The sequence below is a fragment of the Carcharhinus amblyrhynchos genome, chromosome 8 (genome assembly GCF_965287045.1).
Source record: "Carcharhinus amblyrhynchos chromosome 8, sCarAmb.v2.hapA, whole genome shotgun sequence".
NCBI classification, from domain to species: domain Eukaryota; kingdom Metazoa; phylum Chordata; class Chondrichthyes; order Carcharhiniformes; family Carcharhinidae; genus Carcharhinus; species Carcharhinus amblyrhynchos.
The window spans coordinates 52,806,115-52,818,883 of record NC_137331.1 but is presented as its reverse complement, the minus strand read 5'-3'; positions in this window follow the sequence as shown (position 1 = coordinate 52,818,883).

Below are 12,769 nucleotides of genomic sequence, written 5' to 3'. Positions count from 1 at the left end.
TTACTTTGTACAGGTAGACTATGGTAATGCCACTGGAAAGCTGGGAAATGAGTTTTCGTGGGAGCTCCCCCACTCATCACCCGTAATCATAGAAACTCCGGGCAAAAGAGTTAAGTAGCTCGGTGTTCATTTCTAAAGATTTGCATAGCACATTTGCTAAAGATATAGCATGCTAGCAGGAGAACACTGGTATTTGAAAACCTTATTGTGTTTTTCATTCTATTGGAATGCTTTTGAAGCTCTGGAGGAGTCAAGTCTCAATGAGCATTATTTCAATGCGCTCCCATCACCCATCTTCTGACCCCACAGCTTTCATCAAGATTCAGTTTGTACCTATCTGTGATGGTTAGAATAGAATTGAACCCTATTTTTGCACTCGAAGACCTGAAACTTAAGTCAGTTGAAAAAATATCTGGCATGATTTGAATTTCTGCCAGGTTATAGATTCAACAATAGTTGGGAATAGCCTTAAACATAGAACTGACAGGGTGGAAATGTAGTTTAGATTTAAATATGGAATTTATCAGGGAGGTGATTATTCATGATTGTATCAGTAAATTCAAGACATAATTCAACAAGTAGCTGGAGAAGCAATTTGATCGAGAATATTGGGATGTGTGATGGGATATATTTCCCAGTAAATGGAATTTTCTGACCCTTTAATTTTCTAAATTCCGATGAAATGTTATTTAAGGGATCAGACTCGGTTCAGAGGTAAACTCCTACTTTTGAGTCAGCAAGTTTTAGACACAAGCTTCACTTTCCGACTTGAACACAAAGTTTGTTAATGTTTCAGTATAAACCTTTGGAGTTGTTGTTCTTTAGAAGAGACAATAAACTGAGGGTCCAACACCCCCTCTCTGGTGGATATAAAAGAACCCCATGGTGCTACTTGAAGATATTTCTCTCCCATGATGGCCAAGACATATCCCTGAACCAAACCATTAAAACACAAAGTTGTACCATGTCTGAATTTGATCATGTTCCCGATGTAGGTGTGGGTGCTGGTTTATAGAAAGGGCAGTGGTACAACCACGCAAGCTTCCTCTGTAGCCACACTTGCTCATTGCAACCAGTTGTGGCCTAATGGCATCTTTACGACTATGAAGGGGAGCAAGTTCGGCCAAGTCTGACTTCAGGCAGCAACTGGTGAGCTAATTGAGAAAGTTATGAGAGAGGGTTGGCAGTGGCCCACAGCTTACATGTAGAACCAGGAGAAGCACCTCTGCTATTCTGGGCCCCACATTCACATGCATAGAACGTGTTTTTACTGACCTGGTTGGTGACAGTGTCCAATGGAGCCTTCAAGCAAGGCTGGTTTAGCTACTGTACCCCCAAGAAAACTCACCACAACATGCATGGTGCCAGTCTAATCAATAGTAACACAATTTTGGAGGAGAATCTGAAACAAGCATTACTTCTGAATTTTAGACAGGTTTCCTGGATGACTACAGAACGCCTCGACAAATATGGGGCAAGACTCTCTACACTTCAATTTTTTTTGAGGGTCGGTTCTAGCCCTCCTAACACCAAACAGCAAAAGGAGACAGTCAATTAACAGGCTGCATTTATACTCACCATCTGATTAGGAGTAGTGGGCAGGCTGAGGAGGTGGGCAGGTCAGCATCTGGGGGAGGCCAGTAGCCTGTACTGCAGCTAAGTGAGAAGACAGCTACAATGACTGGTGGGAGGAGGGAGGGGGGGCAAGAGGAAGCACCACAAAGAGAGGGAGCTGAGGAAGAAGGAGCTGGAATAATTTATTGTTAACACAGGTACTCCTAGTTCTGAGAGAGAATACTGCAATGGCAGGCATCTTCCTATCATTGACCCAGGCTTCCCAATTTGTTCTGATGATTCACTGATCCCATGTCAAGTTGAAGCCATTGGGTCCTCCTGCTGTGCTCTCACCTCCTGCAAGCTGGTGAACCATGCACATTACAGATCATCCCTGGAAAGTTAGAATGGTGCAGAAAAATGCAAATTACCTTATTCGCTTCCTGAATGGCAAACTCTACCTGCTGGGAAAAGTGTCATTCCTGCTGCCAGCTGCTTTTGGGAAAATCTCCTGCAGGGAGAAGACATCAGAAAGCTGACCTGAAGCCTTCATTTCTAAAATTCCTGCCCCTTCTCCCCAAGCTCCAAAGCCACCTTCATGCAGCAGTGAGGGTTCTCATGCAATCATAGAATCCCTACACTGCCACCATGCTGCCCTTGGTCATGGTGTATGGCTCACATCTATCATAGAATAAACTGGCTCATGTCACATATCATATTGTCCCCCTCCCCCAGTACTCATATTGTACACAAGCGCAATCAGATTTCTAGGTTAAGTTATCTGATCAACTATGGTATGGAGGCACAGGTGTGGTGGTTAGAACTGCTGCCTCACAGCACCAGGGATCTGTGTTCAATTTTAGCCTCCGGTGCTTCGGTTTCCTCCACATTCCAAAGATATGCGGATTAGATTGATTGGCCATGCTAAATTGTACTGTAGTGCCAGGAGGATTAGTAGGATAAAGATTTGGGTTAACAGGGATGGGGTCTGTCGGTGCAGGCTCAATGGGCCAAATGGTCTCCTTCTGCACTGTAGAGGTTCTATGAAATCTCACTGATGTTTGTGGGGTCATACTATATATAACTTAGTCACCTTCTGTACACCACCACAAGAGGTTACACTTCAAAAATATCTCACTTGACTTTAACACTAGTACATGAAATGTACTTTACACACAAGGCCAATTCTCCCATCCCGCTGCACTGATTTTTTAGTGCGGTGGGCCAAGAGATTTAAGTGGTGTTGGATTAGTGCGATCTGCGCTGGGCATCCAGCCCCAAGCATTTCTCCCAGTGCCAGATTTCTGGCACCATCAATTCCTTGCTGGAAATAGGCACGGAGCTGCATTACAGATCGGAGGGCTTAGTTTAAATATGTTGTGAGTGTAATTAGTGGGCCTGGGACTGAAGTTTCCTGCCCGCAATCCTTTCCCCGCCTGGCCAGGAGTATTTGACTCCAGCGGGGATTACATTCTACTAACAAGGAGCTCGCGGCCCAACCCTGCTGGAGTGAAGGGGGCCCCCAATTGAGGCCCTGCAAAAAAAGGGCAGGGAGATGTGTGCCTCCTGTCCTTTAAAGTTAAAGTTTATTTATTAGTCACAAGTAGGCAATGAAATTACTATGTAAATCTCCTAGTCGCCATGCTCCAGCACCTGTTTGGATGCACTGAGGAAGAATTTAGCATGACCAATGCACCTAACCAGCACATTTTTTGGATTGTGGGAGGAATGCAGAGCACCCAGAGGAAACGCACGCAGGAACGGGGAGAATGTTCAGACGCCGCACAGACAGTGACCCGAGCCGGGAATTGAATCTGGGTCCTTGGTACAGTGAGGTAACAGTGCTAACCACTGTACCAGCCAGGGCCCTCTGACACTGCCCAAGGGGCAAAGTGCCTATGCCCAGGGGGCCCATTGGGTATTGAATAATACGAAGGGGGTGGGGCATATTGGGGACAGGTCCAATGAGGCAGAGCCTGATGGGGGGAGACTGGTGGGGGTGGAGGGTCCTGCTGTCACTCTGCAGTTGGTATTATTGGGGGAAGGAGGCCAGTGATCAGAGCTGGCCACCGGGGCGGTGGGGGGGGGTATCTTGCTGGTCCGGTGGTCAGGGCTGCAGGCAGGGTGTCAGCACTGCAGGGTGGTGGAGATCGGAACTGCCGGTGGTGGAGGGGTGGTGGGCAAAATTGGTGGGGGGGGGGGGGGAGGTGAGACCAGGGCTGCGGTGGGGGGGGGTGTTGGAACTGCTGGTATGGAAGGGGGAAATTGAGTAGGGCAGAAATCGGGGCTGCGAAGGGTGTGGGAGTTAAGACTGGGCCCAGTCATGCTTGATGGGTCAGCGATCGTGCTGTGGGTGACTGAGAGGGTTGGCGTTGCAGGGGCTGCAGGGCTGGCCACCAATTGAGCAGGCCAGAAATCGGGAGGCCGGCAGACAGGGGTCATTGCACCTGCACTGATTTTGGTGCTGACAGATTGGCTCATGCACAGTGGCCAGCTCAGCATTATGCTGCTGGCCTCTCCAGCAAGAATAGAGCCTACCCACTGATATGTTATGTAATTCACTGGTGCACTCTGCAGTGCACAAAGTATGGGAGATTCTTCTCTGAACTCCCACTGAAAACAAAACGTGAATTTCTCCAGTCATAACACAAATTCTCCTCTTAGAATTTCTTTGGGAGATTTGCCTCCCCTCAATGTCTACCTTTCTTATGATGTGGAAATGCTGGCGTTGGACTGGCATAAACACAGTAAGAAGTCTTAAAACACCAGGTTAATGTCCAACAGGTTTATTTGGTAGAAAAAGCCACTAGCTTTTGGAGCGCTTGCTGCCCCTTCATCAGGTGAGTGTGTCAATGTGTGCTCGGAGGTAGAGGGGAATGGAGGATACGCAGTAGTTGTAAAATTGGAGAAAACCGCATTTCCTGGAAGTCCAACATCGTGATGTCATCTTCAGCTTTTACAAGTGGTGGGAGCCATGGAGGGCAGACTTCTGACATTGAGGGATTGGGGGGTGGGAGGGAGGTGGGGGAGTGGTGGTGGTCAGGACACAGTCGCTAAGCTGAGGAACTGAATTAAATCAGCTGAGACTAGGCTGAGGAGGCAGCAGCACTGCCAATGGAAGAGACCCCAGCGCTCGGGATTAACGCAGTCTTGATGATCTTGCTGGACTTAAGCATCCTCACCCACTCACTCCCATTTTTCCAGCTGTGAATAATTCAAAATATTGCGCCTGATATATCACTTTAACCAAGCATTTACATTTTAGCACAAAATACAGCAGCCTCTGTAAGCTTGGTGCTGTAGATAACACCACTGATTTCCTGCATTTGTACAGACCAGTACACATGCGCAGGTGGGCACTGCTGGCCATCCTGCAGACAGTTTCTGTCTAAATGCCACTTATCATAGAAACATAGAAAATAAAAGCAGGAGTGGACCATTCAATAAGAGTGTGTGATTGTAATAAAGAGTATACACAGAGAGGCAAGACTTCAGTAAAGACCATAGAATGAGAGAGGCGGGATTTCAGTAAAGAGTAGAGGGAAAGATAGAGGCAAGGCTTCAATAAAGAGCATGGAGAAAGAAAGGCAAGGCTTCGATAAAGAGCATGGAGAAAGAGAAGCAAGGCTTTAGTAAAAAGCACAGGGAAAAAGAGAGGCGAGACTTCACTAAAGAGTGGGGAGAGAGAGAGGTGAGATTTCAATAAAGAACTTGGAGAAAGAGGGGTTAAACTTTAATAAAGAGGGTGGAAACCAAACAGGAAAAGAAGAGCAAGAATTCAATAAAGAGCTTGAGGGCAGAATTTCGGAGCTTGATTATTGGCTAGAGGTACAGTGGTGCATCAATGAGGCTGAGAAGCTTGTGGATAGTACATTTCTAAACTCCACCCCAGAGCTTAAGGAAGCACAGCCAGACAGGGAATGGGTGACCACCAGTCAGCAGGAGTGGGGCAGGCAGGTGATCAGGAAAGCCCGATTGCATCTCACTCAAGAACTGTTTCTTTGTGTTGGAAAATAGGAAGAGTGATGGCTCCTCTGGGGAGCGCAGTGAGAGCCAAGTTCAAAGAAAATAGGAAGGCTGATTTTAATAGGATAAGGCAGGATCTGGCCAAAGTGGAGTGGGAGTAGCTGCTTATAGGAAAATCCACATTAGAACAGTGGGAGTCATTCAAAGTGGAAACAGAATGAGTACAAAGTCAACATGTTCCCGTAAAGGTGAAGACTGAGACTAAAACATCCAGATAGCCCTGGATGTCAACATATGTACAGGATTGGGTAAAGTAAAAAAGATTTATGGCAGATTCAGGGACTAAAAACAGTTGATAAAACAGTGTAGGGGAAAATTTAAAAAACGGAGTGTGAAGAAAGGTACGATAAAACACCAGGGGGCAAAATAAAAGAAAATTCCAAAGTGTTTTGTAAGTATATTAAGGGCAAGAGGCTAACCAGGGAAAGAATAGGACACACTGGGGACTAGCGTGGCAATCTGTATGTAAGTACATAAGAATTTAAGAACTAGGAGCAGGGGTAGGCTATTTGGCCCCTCGAACCTGCTCTGCCACTTAATAAGATCATGGCTGATCTTTTTGTGGACTCACCACCATTTACCCTCTCATTCACCATAACCTTTAATTCCTTTGCTATTTAAAAATCTATCTATCTTTGCCTTAAAAACATTCAATGAGATAGCCTCAACTACTTCACTGGACAGGGAATCCCACAGATTCACAACCCTTTCAGTGAAGAACTGTGGAGCTGAACGACATGGATGAGGTACTAAATGCGTTCCTTGCATTTGTATTCGCTATGGAGAAGGATGATGTAGGTATAGAAAGCAGGGAGAGGGACTGTGATATAATTGAATAGATTACCATTGAGAGGGAGGTGGTGTTAACGGATTTAGTGGGCTTAAAAGTGGATACATCCCCAGGCTCATATGAGATGTATCCTAGGCTGCTGTGTTAGGCAAGATAGGAAATTGCAGAGGTTCGACGTTAATTTTCAAATCCTCTCTGGCCACAGGAGAGGTGCCAGAGGACTCTGTGACAGCTATTGTGGTGTCATTATTCAAGGAGGGAAGTAGGGAAAAATCAGTTCCTTACAGGCCAGTGAGTCTGACTATGGTAAGGAAATTATTGGAAAACATCTGAGGGACAAAATTAATCTCCACTTAGAGTGACAAGGATTAATAGCAACATAGAAACATACAAAATAGAGCTGGATTCAGCCATTTAGCCCTTCAAGCCTGTGTTGCCATTCATTATGATCATGGCACCCCACTCAATAGCTTGATCCTGCCTTTCCCCTACATCCTTTGATCCCTTTCTTCCCAAGAGCTCTAACTCCTTCCTGAAAACAAAAAAATGTTTTGACCTCAACAACATTCTGTGGTGATGAATTCACAGACTTACCACTCTCCAGTCCTAAATGGTCTACCCCTTATCCTTAGACTATGACCCCTGGTTCTAGACTTCCCAGCCATAAGGAACATCTTTCCTGCATCTACCCTGTCAGGTCCTATTGGAATTTTGTAAGGTTTCTATGAGATCCCATCTTATTCTTCTGAATTCCAGGAAATATAACACTAACTGGCTCAATTTTACCTCAAATATTAGTCCCACCATTCTAGGAATAAGCCTGGTAAAGCTTCCCTGCAATTCTTCTGTGAAAAGAATATCCTTTCTCAGATAAGGAACACAAAATGCACCCAATATCCCTGGTATGGTCACACCATAGCCCTATAGTATTGCACAAGACATCTTTACTCCTGTACTTGAATTCTTTCACTACGAAGGACAACATACTATTTGCCTTCTTTACTACCTGCTGCATCTGCATGTTTACCTTCATTGACTGGTGTATGAGAACATCCAGGTCTCATTGCACATTCCCCTCTCAAACTATAGTCATTCTGATAATAGTTTGCCTTCCTGTTTTTGCTACAAAACAGGATAACCTCACATTTGCCCACATTATACTGCATCTGCCATGCTTTTCCCCACTCACTCAGTTTGTCCAAATGCATCTCTGCATCTTCCTCACCGCTCACCCTCCCACTCAGCTTTGCATCATCTCCAAATTTGGGGATATTACATTTAGTTCTGTCATCTAAATCATTTATATTGTGAATAGCTGTGGTCCCAGCATCGATCCCTGCTTGAGCCCACTAGTCACTGCCTGCTATGCAGGAAAAGATCTGTTTATTCCTACTCTTTGTTTCCTGACTGTCAAACAGTTTTTTCTGTCTATCCCAGTGCAATATGCTTTACTTTTCTATGCTAATCTCTTATATAGGACTTTGTCCAAAGCCTTTTAAAATGTGAAATAAATCACATCTACTGGCTACCCTCATCAACTCTACTTATTATATCCTCCAAGAATTCCAGTAGATTTGTCAGGTATGCTTTTCCTATCATAAATCAATGCTGACTCTGTCTGATTCTGTCATTGTTTTCTAAGTAGTCTGCTATTAAATCTTTAATAACGGACCCTAGGATTTTCCCCACAACTGATATCAGGCTGACTGGTCTATAATTCCCTATTTTCTTTCTTACCTCCCTTTTTAAATAGTGGGGTTACATTAACCAAAAGTCAATCTTTAGGAACTGTTCCAGAGACTATAGAATCTTGGAAGATGACCACCAATGCATCCACTATTTCTTGGCTGCTTCCTTAAGTATTCTGGGATGTAGATTAACAGGTCCTTGGGATTTATTGACTTTTAATCCCATCAACGTCTCCAACACCATTTTCCTACTAATACTAATTTCCTGCAGTTCCTCCCTCTGAATAAGTCCTGTGTTCCCCAACATTTCTGGTATGTTATTTGTATCCTCTTTGTGAAGACAGAACCAAAGTACGTATTTAGATGGTCAGTCATTTCTTTGTTCCACAGTATTTGATGACTGTGACTCGCATGTTATTTCTCTCTTCTACAGAAGAAGAGCTGTTTCAATACAGAAAGCCGCTGAAGGTCACAGCATGACCACAATGGAGGATATGATCAATGCCAAGGCTGTAAGGCTGGTCTGAGAGTGGACACCAGCTTCCCAGCTGCAGCAAGTAAAAATAAGTGAGTTCTTCTGGCTCACAGGAGGTGCCTGAGCAACCCCCACCCACACAGCACAGCAGCAACAAAAGAATGAAAAGTTGCAGCAGTTTACATAGCTCAAGCTTATTTATTAGTATCACAAGTAGGCTCACATCAACACTGCAATGAAGTTACTATGAAAATCCCCTAGTCGCCACACTCCGGTGCCTGTTCAGGTACATGAAGGGAGAATTTAACATGGCCAGTATGTCTTTCAGACTATAAGAAAAACCACAGCAGCCAGAGGAAATCCATGCAGACATGGTTAGATAGTGCAAACTCCACACAGACAGTGATCCAAGTTGGGAATGGAACCCGGGTCCCTGGTGCTGTGAGGTAGCAGTGATAATCACTGTGCCGCCCTTATTGGCTAAGAAGAGAGAAAGCACCCTGTAATAGAAAATGCAAGTGCTAGAATCCCAAAACATAAAGCTGCAAAACACATTGACAGAATCAGGTAACTTGTCTAACTGTATACCCCTCCACCTCTCTTACAGCAGCATCGGGTGAGAAAATGGTCTCAATGATATTTTGTAACTGCAGTTTGAAAGGCAGCACCCAGAGGTGCTGTAGCGGCAAGTGCAAGGGAGCCACCAACATTTCTAGAACCTTGAGTTGTAGTTGCAGACCTCTGTGAGGCAACTGGTGGCATTGGTGAATGTCTGCATGTGTGAATGGAAATGGAATATGAGATTTTCTCTTTGAACATGTATTAACTGTCCTATCATCTGCAGGTCCAATTGCCCGATGGGGTTTAGGACCACCTATGGGACTCAGCCTATGGCTAGCAGACAAATTCACTCTTTGTGAAGACTCTGACCATAGGCATGTTGCGCACTCAGATACTGTGGGTGAGATCATTCTGAGGCTGAATATGCCTGTGCTTTGTGGGCAGGGGGGCTACTCCAAAGCCAACACTTTCACCTGTTAAACTGAACACAGTGAAAGATACTTATTCCAATGTAAATCCTAATGTTAATGCTGGTCACATTCTTTTGTATCTTTGATCTTCTGCTGCTCATTTGCCTTTGTCACTGGTGCTGTGATGGCTTTCCTTGATGATTACTTCTGTTTTCTTTACCCCCCCCTTCCCCCAACCCCCCTACAGCATGCTTTATACACAATCTCCATATCCAAGGTCTCAGCGCAGAGAATGTGTCTAAGGAATGAAGAAAATGAACAATTACAGCTCTGACAATATCCAGGATGTAAATAAGAAGCTGAATATAGTAGATGTTTAATTGTGCTTGCATTTTTGGAATGTGTAGCTGTATTATAGTGTAAATAAAGTGGTTCAATTGAGTTTTGCATTGTTTTGTTTCGGTTTTTGCCATCAAACTTTAAAATCAACTCCTGCCTCCTTGACATTCTTGATCGACAGTTTAGTCACAATTCCACACATCTACGCATCTATAAGACTTACTTTGTGTGGGGTGGGCCTTCTAGGACATTAGGAATTCATTGAATGTTTATAATTAATAATTAATTAATGTTGCCTTAATTCAATTTTTTGCACACAAAATGCATAACATTCTTTATATCTTAATTCAATCTTTCAAAACCAAGCTCAGCTAGCATCTTGAATTTTCATCATTGTCACGGTGAAACACCAAATGTCATTATGGATTGGGTATTGGTGCCATCATTCATATTAAGGGCCACATGATTCAACCAAAGGATTACTTTCTCCAACTGGTGGTGTGCCTGCAATGGGATGAAGATCAACCACCGCCTAACCAGAAACAACTGGATTTCTATGAGCTAGGGACAAGTGCCCTGTAAGTGGAATCAACCAGCTGAGATCAACCCTTACAACATAAATGCAAATTATCGTAGATGCTGGAATCTGAAACCAAAACAGAAAATGCTGGAAAATCTCAGCAGGTCTGTAAGTAACTGTGGAGAGGGAATAGAGCCAATGTTTCAAATCAGGATGACCAGCTCTGATGAAGAGTCATCTAGGCTCAAAATGTTGACTCTATTCTCTCTCCAGATGAGATTAACCCTCCACTGACCAGAATCAACCAGCTTCCAACTATCCATGCTGAACCATCTGTTAATGAGAGCAACTGGTTTCCAGCCAGCCAAGACAGCTGGGAATAACTGGTTTCCACTGTCCCAAAGCACACTTGGCTACCAGTCTGGAATGGTTTTTCCATTCTGAGGTATAGATATGGCGCCAGCATCCGCTGTCTGCTTTGTCTTTCTGCTGCTGCCTCAGGTGGGGCACTGGAGGCTTCTGCGTTTCACATTTATCAGTAAAATTCAACCCATTAATGCTTTAAGAGGTTTAAAATTTATTTATTAGTCTCACAAGTAGGCTTATATAACACTGCAATGAAGTTACTGTGAAAATCCTCTAATTGCCACACTCCTAACTGCATCTGTTTTGGTACATTGAAGGAGAATTTAGCATGGCCAATGCACCTAACCTGCACATCTTTGGAGTGCATGAGGAAACCAGAGCATCCGAAGGAAACCCACGCAGACATGGGGAGAACGTGCAAACCCCACACAGTCAGTGATGCAAGCCAGGATTCTAACCTGGGTTCCTATCTGCTAACACTGTGCCACCATGTTGTCCCTGAAGTGACCAATGAACCACTTCTAATCTCCATTGGTGTCTAAAATGTTTCATCTTTTCTTTTGCCGAGTTGGTAATTAAGAGTCAAGAAAAACATTGATTTCCATTAAACTGAACAAGGTTTCAAAACGCCAAACACCACAATAGGAGGAAAACGTTGAATGTTTCATCTGGACCAGTTCATCGTCATTATCGTTGCGCACTGCAAAATCGAAGCTTGAAATCTGATGATGGACAAGTTTAATAAATGTGCTCTATTTAACGCTGGGCTCTGGGGAAGGAGCCGGATGTGACTAATTGGATTATTGCTCTTTCGAAGACTATATACAGGATCGGTGGACGGGTCGAGTGGCCTGCTTCTGAGCTCTAAGAGGGTTTGGTTTCTTGCAGTATTTGCGTAACGGGTGCGAATATGAAAATATTAAAGAATATGTGCGTAAAAAGGATATCCATTTCTCAACTAGTGCCGGTGAGTCACTGCTGCACTTTCTGTGACTTGCAGAGTGAAATCTGAACCTCTTGAAGCGATCTTTCTTTGGGCAAAAATAAGAACTTGTTAACTTGTGTGCCGGACGGTGACATTTGTAGATTCAGTACTGTTCTTAGGTCAGAGTGCTGTAAACTCTGGTCCATTGCTGCTTTCTCGGGTGTTGCAATGAACTGACTACATCTTCACTGTGTGTGTGTGTGTGTGAAACATGGTCACTTGTTGGGTTTCATCCAACAAGAAAGGGCTGGTTGGCTGAAAGCTTCAAGAGCATGTTAAAAGTAGATGTACATTCAAAGTTCGCCATTCACTTGTTCACTCCCTTGTTATTGCTGCTGGAATGTTATATTACAGCCCACTAACACATGCAGCATAAAGAGTGGGGGAGAGTGTGGGTGCAAAATGCAGTTATATTTCGCGTGGGTTTAAAATGAAGAAGAGCTGTGTGTGTGATCCGTTTTTGCAGCGCGGTTAACCCCTGTTATAGCACTCCATTCAAAAACATACCAGCAGACACATCAGTCTATCAGTCCCTTTCTTCTCACTTTGAAAACATCCAACATGCAGGTGCTGAAACAGATGGCCTTGTTTTCTATAAATTATGTTAAACGCAGCCTTTGGAGATGGGATTACAGTCCACCCAAGAGGAGCTGCGTCAAATACGAGTTAACTCCAGATATTTTAATTTAAAGATGCTTTTCAATGTGTGTGTGGGGCGGGGTGGGTGGAGGGAGCACCAATGTGTTTGTTTGTGTCTGTGAGAAGGGATTCTCTTGCCGAAATTTGGACAGTCTCAAATGACCCACGTTTGAAATAATGTCCAATGTGTCTGCAAACCTTTCACACACACACACACAGGGGGATCCAGAAAATGACACACGGCTCATGCTTTGTACTGACATGGAGTACAGTGTCCTCCTCCCCTGCCAGCTTTTCTTTTTCCAAATTACACACATATGTGGTTTGGAAAAGCTCATGATGAGATTCTGGCAGCAGCGAGAGGAGCAACAATGAAAGCATTGGGTTTCCAGATGATAATGCACTGATTCAGGGGT